The sequence below is a fragment of the Chaetura pelagica genome, unplaced genomic scaffold (assembly GCF_000747805.2).
Source record: "Chaetura pelagica isolate M959 unplaced genomic scaffold, ChaPel_1.0 scaffold762, whole genome shotgun sequence".
In the NCBI taxonomy this organism is placed as follows: Eukaryota; Metazoa; Chordata; class Aves; order Apodiformes; family Apodidae; genus Chaetura; species Chaetura pelagica.
In genome coordinates this window covers 108,924-120,599 of record NW_009952439.1, presented here as the reverse complement: position 1 = coordinate 120,599, position 11,676 = coordinate 108,924, and positions in this window count along the sequence as shown.

The window sequence follows — 11,676 nt, the reverse complement described above, 5'->3', positions numbered from 1 at the left end:
GGGAAAGTGGTTTTGAAGGGTGATTTGGTTCTGCAAAATGACTGAAAATGCTCCTGGTGCCAACAGCCCCGTGCTGGCACCTGCCCAGGGCTTTGGCACTGCCCTGTGTGTGGTCTGGGGCTTGGTCCCCAAGGTGTGTAGGGGGGACAGCTCTGTCCCCCTGTGCACTCAGCCTGGGGTGCAGGCTCCATCCCCGTGGAGCCATCCCCCCCTCCCTTTGTGTTGATGTCAGAGGGTGTTGGAAAGAGCTGGATGGCTTTGAACTGCCCCCGGGCCATCCTCCCCCAGCAGTGAGGTCACCCCCAGGTTGTGTCCCCCTGTGGTCACTGGTTTGCAAGTTGGTGCTTCGTTTTCCTTTAAAAAAAGTAATAATTAAAAGCTAAAAAGAAAAAAAAAAGAGGACCTGCATGTCCCGGAGGGCTGGAGTCAGAGCTCTCCACTTGACACCAAAGTATGTAGCAGAATATGTACAGCTGTTAATAACTACAACTGGTTTTTGTAAAAAACAGAGAAGAAAAAAAAAAAAAAGAGAAAAAAAAAGGAAAAAAAAAAGAATAAAAAAGTAAATGTAATGAAGCTCAACTGAAAGCAAAGTGTCTATAAACCATTTGGTCTCTGAACTGAGTTGTTCATGACTGCAAGCGAGGGGCTGCTCCTGTGTGCTGGGGCTGGGGGCACAGGGTGTCCCTGCCCCAGGGTCCCCCCTGCCCTGGGCAGGACAGCAGGGCTCAGCTGGGGCAGGAGCTGAGCGTGGGACCCCTGGGAGCAGCTGCCTGCAGCCCTCCCCCTCAGCTTCTCCCCTTCCTGGGGGGCTGCTGTGGAGTCCCCCAGGGACCCACTGCCACGGGCTGTGCTCCTTCCTCTGTGGACGTCCCCCCCCCCTGTTGTCCCTGGACACCCTGCACCCCAGAATGTCTTTTTTCTTCCCCAGGGCCTCACCTGGCTGCTTTGTTTCAGCTCCTGCAAGCTGGCAGTGAGGGCTTGGGGATGGTGAAAGGGCTTGAGCAGGGAACCTGGGGGTGCCCAGGTGGGAGTGGGATGCTCAGGGATGGGGTCTGGTGGCTCCCAACCCACGGGAGACGGGTTCTAACGTTCCTGTGCTCTCATCCTGGCTGCCCCTGACAGAGACAAAGCTCTTCCCTTGAACTAGGACATATGTACCGTCCTACGGGGGCTCCCTGTGATGTATTGAACATGACAGAGCCTGCTGCGAGGGAGAAATAAAAAGCAGGAGCAGCACTCTTGTAACTGCTCGGCTTCCCGGTAATGTACAGCGGGAAATGGTTCCGAGTGCATTTAAATCTGATTTTAAGCTGGGTGGAATGAGGGGCTTACACAGGGGACCATTAAAAGATAAAAATGGCAAGAAATCCTTTGTTGGAAGGTTTCAGAGAGCAGGGGAGTGGAAGGGCCCGGCAGCCCCCCCTGGCACCACCCCCAGCTCTGCCCCCTCGGGCACCGCATCCGCTGAGGTCCTGCTGTCAACAGTTCCCAGCAAACTGTTGCCCTTTGCAATTAATTAGGTTTGACGACAACCTTTCCCCGGGTGCTGATGGAGGAGGTGTTGGAGCCCCACGCAGGTTCTCCCAGGCCCGTTTCCGCTCTCAGCCCTGCTGTGGGGTTACAGTGTCCTGAGCCCCACACGCTCATCTTTGTTTGAATTCTGTATTCATAAGGGCTTTTTTTTTGGTTTTGTTTTCCAACATGCTTTTAGCCCAGCCTTGCCAATGCTGCGGTGACACAGCAGGAGGGGCAGGCAGGGACCTGGGGCACCTGCAGGGCAGAGGGGGTGAGTGTTGCAGTGGAGCACCCGGCTGCACCCCAGGGTTTGCCCAGCCCAGGAGGTCACAGCCCAGCACGCTCAGCCAGCAGTGCCTTTTGGGGGCATTGCCCACTTTTTGGCAGTGATTTCCTTCCATGAGCATCATGCTGCTGTGCTGGGTCCCAGCAGCTGCTGAGCATTGAAACTGAGCCCTTACCCTTTGGGTGCACCTTGTAACCCTTAGTACCCTTTGGGGTGCCATTACCCTTTGGACGCACCCTACAGCCCTTATTACCTTTTGGGTGCACCCCATAACTGTTACCCTTGGGGTGCCCTTACCCTTTGGGCTCCCCCTGCCATGGCTTGGGCTGGTTTCCCACGCTGGTGCTGGTCCTGGAGTCCGAGGCCAGAGGTGGTGCTAAGGGTACAGTGGTTGGGTGCTTTGGCACCCCCAGGGTGGGCCCCTCTTGGGGCAGCTGCCAGCCCAAGCTGTGCTTTGGGTGACCCAGAATTCCCATGCTTGGGTGTCCCTAGCAGCAGAGATGGAGGAGAGTGACCCCCATGAGTGCCAGCCCCACCTGGCCCAGCAGCTGCTCCCACCCTGTGGCCCCTCGGTGGGCAGCGCTGCAGGAGGAGCAGAGCCTTGCCATGCCCTGCCAGAGGGCACAACACGCCCACTCCTACCCCCTTCCCACCTACCACTGACATGGTCACTGGCACCCAGTGTCACCTCACCCAGCGCCCCCTCCCCAGCCCCCGGTGCCCCCCCTCGCCGCCGGCGCAGGAGCAGATGGCGGAGGCGGCTCGGGGACACCATCAGCTGTTGTTATCACTAGCTGATGACACGGAGTGTAAATTCTGTTGGCACTGCTCCCTTCGTCTGTTCTGCCTCTGCATCCCACCAGTTTTAATTACTGTAATTGAGTTATAATGAATGATTGTGCATTAGCATTGTCTGTAATGTGGCAGGGAGCATTCTGCTCCTTACGCACTCCAGCTAACAACGTGCCCCTCCTCGTTGCTTTGTTTATCAGCTTGAAGGGTGTCATCACTCCAAATGGCAGAGATAAAACAGTACTCAGAGTGTCTGCCTGGCGATGGTTATCGTTTTTCTCTTCTCAGGCACTGGTGCTTCACTGAATCCCAGTGGAAAACTGCAGAAACAGATAAAAACTAATTTGGCTTGGAAAAAAAAATACCCAACACAGCACAAACCCGACACAAAAAACACAAACACCACGACAGCATAAAAACCCTGCAGTGCTTTGGCTGGCTGGAAAAATCCTTAGCCTGTGTTGACACACACTGCCCATGGCAAGGAGGGGTGCCCAGAGCCTCCCCCAGAGGAGTGCCAGCCTGTCCCTTCTGCAGGTGACAGGGGAAGGTGAGCTGAGAAGGTGCCTGGCCCCACTCTGCCCACAACCACAGTGCTGGCAGCTGCCCTCACTGCTGGGGACAGGCTGCTCCTGCAGTGCTAGCATGAGAAAGCATCATGGTCCCCACCTGGGGCCAGCCCAAGGCCAGTCCATGGGGCTGCTCCTGATGGGGACACCTGAATGTTGACCTGGGACATTTCTGAAGCCCCTGGTAGAGCCAAACCCACCACAGCCAGCCAGACTCCTCTGTGCTGTTGCTTGTGCTTCAACCTGGGGGCTTGCCGTGGCTTCAGGGCTCTCTGCTGCTCCAGAAAAGGGATATTATCTGCATGGGAAAGTGGCCTCTCCCAGCCAGTGTTCCCATGGATGGGAAGCAGTGGGCCTGGGGTGAGATGCTCTGTTGCCTCCAGGTCCCTCCGTGGGTGCAGGGGCTGAGATGCCACTGCTTCATTGCAAACACCTTGAGTGAGGCAGCTGCTGTCTGCTCTCCTGGCCCTAAAATCCATGAGAAATCTTATTAAAGTATGAAAAGTCTCAAAAATCTCATTAATGAGATTTATCTCTTTCCTGATAAATACCTTCCAAGAGCTCAGCTACTCAGACCATCCCAGCCCCACCTCCCCCAGGGACCAGTCCTGCAAATCTGAGGCTCTGAAGCCACAACCAAGGGGCACAGCTCCATGGGGACCCTGCAGAAAACCCAGCCTTCCAGGGGAGCCCTTTTTATTTTTGAGGTAGAGGCCAAGATCAGATGAATTTTTCAAGGCAGCTCCGTGTTCACTGAGCACCCATCGGGCTTCTTGGCTCCTGCAAGGACAAACCTGGGGAGGGGAGCAGGACTGGGAGTTCTTTTCAGCTGTGTCTGGCTTAGGAGAAAAGTGTTGTGTGAGCATTTTTTGTGAAAGCCTTGGCTCCATCTGCACGCTGTCAGTAAGTGGCTGAGCTAAATAACATGTTGTTATGAATAGTAGCATTTGATAGTTTTAAACATTTTCTTTTTTTTCCTTTTTTTTTTCCCCCCAAGGTAAATTCCAGCAGGATCAACACAACACAGGAATTGCCCTGGAGGAAGTTGGCTGCTCACCAACTCATCTTGTAAAAAAAAGAAAAAAAAGAAAAAGATTCATTATTACTGTTGAGCTGAGATGAAACAATTCTCTGGAATGAACTAGTCTAATTTTGACCAGCCAACGTTTTGCTACAATGAAAGTTCTTATTGTTAAACATAAAAGTCAAATCTGCTTCCCCAGCACCCCCGGGGTGAAGATGGGTGAGATGATGAAGGGAAGTGCGTGCAGGGGTGCACGTGTGTGCACACAGATAGACACACAACTACACCCCTACACCCTCCTCTGCACCCCCTGGGAGCTCTGGAGCCTCCCCTGCCCAGTCCCAGGCTGCATCCCCAGCAGACAAGGGGGAACAGTTTGAAGCTGAAAGATGGAGATGAGATCTGAGGGGGAAATTCTGGGCTGTGAGGGTGGTGAGAGCCTGGCCCAGGCTGCCCAGGGAAGCTGTGGCTGCCCCATCCCTGGCAGTGTTGAAGGGCAGGTTGGATGGGGCTTGGAGCAGCCTGGGCTGCTGGGAGGTGTCCCTGTCCATGCAGGGGTGGGACTGGGTGGGCTTTAAGGTCCCTTCCAACCCAAACGTGATTCTATGTTTCTGGAATAATGTGTCTTGCCTGTAGAGCAGGCACCTTCAGCTGGGCTGTTCCCATGAGTGGCTGAGGTGGGATCAGGGATAGAAAAGCTGTGGGACCCTGGGCACGGGCAGCACCTCGCTGGGCACTCACAGGAGCCTAACGAGGCTGATGAGGATAAACAGGGTGACTGATCACGGGTGTTTCACACCTGCAGGTCTGATAGCTTCTGCTGGGAGGTTAATTAATGGCTCGTTTATCCCAGGAGCACCAAACAGGAGTCTATTGACAGGCCCTGCTCACTCGGCATTTGCTCCTGCTGGAGGGCTGGGCAGCAGCCCCTCCCGGCACGTTTTGGGGTGTGGGACCCCCCAAAGCCCACTCCCCACCGCAGCCAGCACAGCTCGGCTGCTGGCCCAGCACAGGGAGAGCACCCACAGGCAGGACCTGGGGACATTGCCACTCACAGGCACAACAGGGCTGGTTTCTGGGGGGGAGACCCTGCCCTCCCCGCGGCGCCGCGGCCCCGGCAGGACCCAGGGGCTCTGGTTCAGCCCAGCAAATGGTGCAGCCTCTGGAAATGCTTTATGGCAGCACAAAGCAGCTGGGCTCTTCTCAAGGCCTATTGAAGCAGTTTAATTACATTTTGACACTAAGAGCTGTTTTATTATCCCAATTTTTGTTGTATAACTAGAACATGCAATGGATTGCGGAGGCATAATCCATTAATACTCACTTGTGAGGATTTGTAGCTTTGGACTTGTGGCCTTATACCTTACTTGCAGATAAATGTATTATCCCCTGGTGCAGCCTGGCTGGGTGAGCCAGCACCAAGTGGTATTTATGAGCTCTCGTCACTCTGATCCCAGTGTGGCAGGGACACATCCTCAGTGTCCCAGCTGTCCTCTGTGGAGAGTCACATCTCAAGTGCCAGGGGGATCTGAAGGGGCTGGGGACCAGCCAGAGCTGCTCCTGGTGCCACTGCCTTCCCCGTGGGGTGGCTGGTGCAGCAGCCAGCACATGGGATGGGTCTCTCTGGCTGCCTCCAGGTGCTCTCAGGAGGGAAGCAAAGCTGTCAAAGCCAGAACGTTTCTGCAAACCTCCCAGTTTCAAAGCAAGCTCTAAGCCAGCCAGGTCACACTGCAGTGTCACAGCTGCATGGGGCTGGCCAGCAGCTCCAGCTCCCGGGGTGACTAGTGGCACAGTGGGGCAGCCCCATGGGGGGCACATGAGTCTGGAGCAGCCCCATGGGGGGCACATGAGTCTGGGGCAGCCCCATGGGGGGCACATGAGTCTGGGGAAGCAGCGATGCTGCCCGGGGCTGTGAGCACACAGTAGGCACCCTGCCTTGGAGGGGGACACTGCTGGGAGTTTGTAGTCATCAAAGCCCTGGTTGGGGCTGAGTCAGTCCCACCCACAGCTGCTTTGCTCTGCACAGTGTCCCCGAGCTCAGAACATCTGTGGCAGCAACATCTGGGGCAATTCCAGCTTCCCTCCCTCCCCCTCTTGCCGGCTCCCCCTGCGCTGCCCGCAGCTCCTGGCCAGCCCAGCTGCCCCCGGGACAACCTCAGCATGGCCAGTGAGGCTCTGCTCCTCCCTTGGGGCAAACTTGGGTGGGTTTGGACTCCTTTTTAGCCTTTTCTTTTCCTACTAGCACTGCAAGAACAAAGGGCAGACATGCCTGATGTGGTGGGGGCCGTGCTGCTGGCACTGGGGCTCTCGGGGAGCTTTGGCTGTGCTGGAGGTCACTGCTCCTCCCAAAAGCACTGATGCTCCTTTGAAACCAGCCAACTGACACCCCATGGCCAGCTTGAATGTGATTTGTCTCTTTTCTGACAAATACCTTCCAAAGAACAGGAGCTGTCTGAGTGGCAAAGCAAACATCCCTGCTGATGCACAACCCGGGAGCTCTCCTGAGCCATCAAACTGCTGAGGCCACACCTGGAATCCTGGGGTCAGTTCTGGGACCTTCAGGACAAGGATGACACTGAGAGGTTGGAGTGTGTCCAGAGAGAGGTAACGGAGCTGGGGAAGGGGCTGAGGGACCTGGGGGTGTTCAGCCTGGAGAAAAAGAGGCTGAGGGGAGACCTGGCTCTGCAACTGCCTGAGGGGAGGTTGGTCTCTTCTCCCAAGGAACAAGTGATAAAACAAAACTAAATGGCCTGAAGTTGTGCCAGGGGAGGTTCAGATCAGATTTTAGAAACATTTTTTCCCCCAAAGGGTTGTCAGGCCCAGGGCAGAGGGGAGAGTCCCCATCCCTGGAGGGATTTCCAGTCCCTGTAGATGTGGTGCTGAGGGACATTGGTGGCCTTAGCAGTGCTGGGGGAAGCTGGACTGGATGATCTCCAAGGTCTTTTCCAACCCAAACAATTTGATGATTCCGTGATTCCAACCCACCCTTGCTGCTGTCTGCAAGGCCTGGCCAAGGCTGCACTGGAGCTGAGCCTGCCCAGCTTGAGCAAAGCCAGGCAAGCCCTGCAGAGCCAGCAGCCCCTCTGTCAGCTGGAGCCCTGCTCCCTTGCAGCTGCCTGGCTTCCTGCAGCAGAAATGTTTCCCCTACAAAGATCTTGCTTCGTCCCCCTCATCCTGCCAATGGCCCCTCCCGTCATCCCCAAAGCAGCCTCAAAATTCCTCCAAGCAAGCCCCCGGCTCTGCGTGCTGCTGGCAGGGCAGGGCAGGGGGATCAGCCCCTGCTCAGACACCCCCCCTGCCCCACGAGGCTGCTTCTCCCCTTTCCCAACACTTAACCCCACGATCCTGGCTCTCCCGAACGCGCGGGATCCCGGCGCAGCTCCGGGATCACCCTCAGCAGCAGATCCCTTCCCTTTGTGGAGAGGCTCAACTAAAACATGCAGGGCTGGGTTGGGGTGGTTTTTTGTTGTTGTTGTTTGTGTTGTTACGGTTTTTTGGTGTTTTGTTGGTTTTTTTTCCCTCCCCATTTTGTGTTTTGTCCTGACTATAAATTATGAACTATAAACACAAACAAATCATCAGTGACAGTTTTTATAACCTGCTTCATACTTCAAACAAAAGGTGCTGGGCCCAGCAGCATCTCAATGGCTAAAGGGGCTGGGCAGCAGGGGCAGGAACATCCAGGGATATTCCTGCATCTCACCATATCCCCCCAGACAGACCCATCTGGGGGGACACACTCAGGGACACTCTGGGGCCCAGCAGAGTGAGCCATCATCCCCTGCCAGCCCCCAGCCCCAGACACCCCCCAGATCCACTTTTCCAAGACTCCCACTGGCACTGTGTGTGCCTGGAGCATCCCTGGGCCTGGGGTGGGAAGGCCATCAGCAGCCCCAGGCATTCAGTGCAAAACCTGCTGAGAAACAAAAGCCTGAATAGGGACTTTTACCTTTTGAAGATGCTGAAACGTTTTGTTCCTGACGTTTCCAAAATGGGATTGAGCCTTTGCATTTCCCAGTGATGCTTGTTTTCCATTTTTTAGATTTAAAATTGGCTGAGCTTTTAAAGAAGGCTGAAATACCCTGAAAGCAGCATGTTTCCTCCTAGGCCAATCAGCAAGTTTCAGGTGTCCCTGGCTGTCCTTTTGAAGCAGCCCAACCTGCTCTGGGCTGGTTTGACCCACACCGGTCCCTGCTCCACCTGCTGCTCCCCGTTCCTTCATGGAAACCCCCAGGAACAAGGTCTGTTCTTCCTCCAGCTCACATGGATGTGTCCAGCAGTCCCCAGCACCAGCCCCAGGACCCCTGGACACCCTCTGAGCACTCTGGCCCTTCGTGTTACTTGTGCCCCCAGTAACTGGGGGACAGCACAAAACCTGCCGTGTGAACGTGTTTATGATTATTCACCAAAGTTGTAATCTCATCAAGGAGATATCACAAGAGCTTGACAGGGGCTGTCCCCATAAATCCACGCTGATTGGCATTAATTGCACTGTCCTCCTCTGACTCTCTATTAATTGAGTCCTGTATCAGCTGTTCCATTATTTTTCCCAGGATCGATGTCAGCCTGACAGGCCTGTAATTACCTGGGTCATCTTGGCTGCCCTTTTAAAACACTGGCACAACATTAGCTTTCTCCCAGCCCTCTGGACCCACCCTGGTCTTCAAAGACTTATTGAAAATCAACATTAATGGCCCAACCGTTCTCCTTGGCCAACTGCTTTTCAAGCTCCTTGGCTGCAGCTGAACCAGACTCACTGATTTCCACACGTCCTGGGTTTAGCAACTGCTTAACGTTGGTGCCAGTTACTGTGGGGCTGGGTAGTCTTTCATCACCAACCACCCAACCCAACCTTGGCTTCCTCCCAACCACCCAACCAACAGCTCCTCAACACCTCTGCAACCTCCTCCTGGAGACCAGGGATACATCATCGAGATGTCCTGCTCTGAAAGGTCTTCTCAGCTTTTATCTCTGCTGGCATTAATTTTTCCTTTAATCCATTGGCTTTGAACAATTTGCAGGTTTGTGTTCAAGACCTTTCTTGCCTCCTGATGTTACATGGTGTTAACTGCTGTTCTCCTGGCAAGGATCACATTGCTCCTCTATGCTGCAAAACACCATTTTCAGCAGGGACTTGAATGGAGCTGAAGCTCCTGCCTTAGAGCAATGGGAGCAAAATAAATCAGCTCATCAGCAACAAAGCAAAGCCCCATTTGTGGTGCAAAGAGCCAGGACTCCTCCAGGAGCCCTACAGGGACATTCAGCTCATTTCTGCTGTCCCAGTGCAGGCAGGGCAGCAAGCAAAGGGTTACTGCTGCCCATTCTCCCAGCACTGGTTGGGATCCGGAATTGCTGGAACAGGTTAAGATAATGTTCATTTGTCTTCATTAGGTACAGGAAATGTGGGAAAAAGCAGTGGTGCAGCCCTACAAGGGGCCCTTTTCAAGGATCATTGTGCCTTTCTTCCAGGTAATGGAGACAAATGGAAATGGCTCTGAAGGTGTGTGAGTTGCTGAGGTGCAGGGGAGAGGCTGGTCCCACGGACTTGGGAGCAGCAGGAGGAGAGCCAGTGGGTGCTGAGCACCATCCCTGGTGTGCAGGTGACATCACCCTGCCAGGGTCCCCTGGCCCCAGACAGGTCCCCAGCGGGTTGAGCCCAGGGTTTCTGCCCAACCCAGGGTGCTGTAAACCTTTCCCCCAGCAGCTGTTTGCTCACACCATCGGGCCACAACGACACCATAAATCTGGGCAAAGACAGCAAACACAATGAGCAATTGTTGCTGGAGAGCATCGACTGCTTTGAACCCTCAGTGTGATCTGCCACGGGGGGGAAGCTGGGGCTGTCACCCCACCCAGGGTCCTTCAACCACCCCTCATCCCTGTCCCTCTCCAGAGAGACAGCCTCCTCAAAGCTCACTTTATGACCTGGTGGTAATTATATCTGGCCACAGCTGCTTTTAATTGGCTGTAATGGAGAGCCACAGGTGGATTGGTTATATTATAAGGGCTAATTGTTTTGGGCTGGGCACATCTTTGGTGGCAGTTTGTGGCTCTGTGACACGGGTGCTGGCTGCACCCAGGGTGACAGCACACTGGGGACATCACAGCAGGGTACAGACTGTCAGGGAATCCCAGAATTCCAGACTGGTTTGGGTTGGAAGGGACCTTAAAGCCCACCCAGTCCCAACCCACAGCCTCCTCAAAGCTCACTTTATGACCTGGTGGTAATTATATCTGGCCACAGCTGCTTTTAATTGGCTGTAATGGAGAGCCACAGGTGGATTGGTTATATTATAAGGGCTAATTGTTTTGGGCTGGGCACATCTTTGGTGGCAGTTTGTGGCTCTGTGACACGGGTGCTGGCTGCACCCAGGGTGACAGCACACTGGGGACATCACAGCAGGGTACAGACTGTCAGGGAATCCCAGAATTCCAGACTGGTTTGGGTTGGAAGGGACCTTAAAGCCCATCCAGTCCCACCCCCTGCATGGGCAGGGACACCTCCCAGCAGCCCAGGCTGCTCCAAGCCCCATCCAACCTGCCCTTCAACACTGCCAGGGATGGGGCAGCCACAGCTTCTCTTGGCAACTTCACACTTGGCTTGCAGCAGGTTTTGGTGAGTCCATCACAAAGCAGTGATCACTGCACAGCATCTGCATTTTTAATTGTTGGGTTTTTTTGTCAAGACGAGCTGTTTGCTCACCTCGGGTGTTTAGTTCTCAGAAGCAAGCCTGGACTGCAGGAGGATCAAGCAAGGCTAAGTACTTGCCCCAGTGTTAGCAGCAGACAAAAGCTGACACTTTCTGGCATTAAATCGCTAAGAGACAGTCAAGGACTCTTCAGTGCAGCTGCAAATTGTGTGGCCAAGCTGGAAAACACAACCCACAAGCTCCTCTTGGCCTGAATACACCCATCATCAGACAAAATCACAGTGGAGCATAAAAAAAATTATAAAAACACCCAAAAACCTAATTTTCAACTTGTTGAACTGATGGGAAAAGCTCAGTGTTTTGGCTTGTGCATCCCTCACACCCCCTGCTCTCACCCGTGCTCGTTTTCCAGCTCGGAGATGTGGCAGCTGAAAGGATGGAGGCGTTTAACCCTGGATCTGCCGGCTGGGATCGGGGCCCAGAGCATCAGGTGCACAGCTGGGGTGGGTGCTGATGTTGGTGCTGGGTTGGGTGCTGGGGTGGGTGCTGATGTTGGTGCTAATGTGGGTGCTGATGTTGGTGCTGGGGTGGGTGCTGATGTTGGTGCTGATGTTGGTACTAATGTGGATGCTGATGTTGGTGCTGATGTTTGTGCTGGGGTGGGTGCTGATGTTGGTGCTGCTGGTGGTGCTGGGGTGGGTGCTGATGTTGGTGCTTGATGTTGGTGCTGGGGTGGGTGCTGATGTTGGTGCTGATGCTGGTGCTGGAGTGGGTGCTGATGTTGGTGCTGGGGGGGGTGCTGGGGGGGGTGCTGGTGGTGGTGCGGGGGGTGGGGGG